The sequence below is a fragment of the Trachymyrmex cornetzi genome, unplaced genomic scaffold (assembly GCF_001594075.2).
Source record: "Trachymyrmex cornetzi isolate Tcor2-1 unplaced genomic scaffold, Tcor1.1 scaffold2225, whole genome shotgun sequence".
In the NCBI taxonomy this organism is placed as follows: domain Eukaryota; kingdom Metazoa; phylum Arthropoda; class Insecta; order Hymenoptera; family Formicidae; genus Trachymyrmex; species Trachymyrmex cornetzi.
In genome coordinates, this window is record NW_017296876.1 from 1 (window position 1) to 1,179 (window position 1,179).

A 1,179-nucleotide genomic window follows, 5' to 3' on the forward strand; every position below is an offset into this window, starting at 1 on the left:
ATTGTAAGATCATTTTAACACTATCTGGAATGTCTATATTGCTCAAGTTAATCAACCAATTATAATTGGTAATAATAATTATTATTGATATTATGTAATGAAAATGTTTTGTTAAATTCCGTTGGACTAATGTTAATTTTGTGTTTGTCACAATTACTATTATTATTAATTGCAAGTGCATTACTTGTGTTAGTAATTAAGGAATTATTGTACTGACATTTAATTTTATCACTATTATCGATGGAAATCATGTGTATTTTTGAAGGTTTAAATTCTATAAGCGCATTAATTGCTTCTGACCAAAGTAATTCAAATTTAATTGGATTAATGTTATTTTTATCGTTATTAATCTTAGCTATTCGTAGATTTTTATTTTTTTTATTAATTTTATTAATTTCATCAGTCATTAATTTCATCAGTATAGTAATGAGGTAAAGTTAATGAATATAGGCCTGTGTGCCGTGTTGTGAATTGAAATGAATAAAGCTGTTCGTCGTAAGAATTAAAATTTAGAGTAGACTATTTGCCAGATAGAGTAATGAAGCAAAGTTAATTTATGTAGGCTTGTGTGCCGAGTTATGGAATGTAATGAGTGAATTATAGCGTGCGTGGCAGGCGGAATATACCTGCGCGAGGGTTGAAGAGAGTTTGTAAAAGTAAGTGCTATGTGCTACGACCAATAAAGATTGTTAATTTCCTGCAACCAACAGAGTTCAAATTGATTAAATAACCTCACCTGCATAAGCGATCGGACTGGTGGGAGCGAGACAACTACTGTCCGTGATAAGATAATTAGAGCGACGACCTAATACTTAAGTGGCATGACCTTCTCCTTTGGGGGTTAAAAGGAGTGGCGACCGTGGTAGAGCTGACCTAAAGGGACCAACCAGTCGAAAGAGGAATCAAGTTCGGTCACAACTTAACTAACACCCTGTATATACACTGCTCAAAAAAATTATGCCATAGAAAAATTGTAGGCAAAAATTAGCCAACTTTGGCTAATAATAACTTTGCAAAAAAATTTCGTAGGATAACGTTTTCTTTTTAAATTAAAGCTTGAAATCTCTTCATTAAGACGCTATGGTCAGATTTTAAATTTGATACACCTCTGCCACAGTGATGCACATTTGGCTCCCCGGCAACACGGAAAACCGCCCCACCACTTCGCCGCTGCGCGAG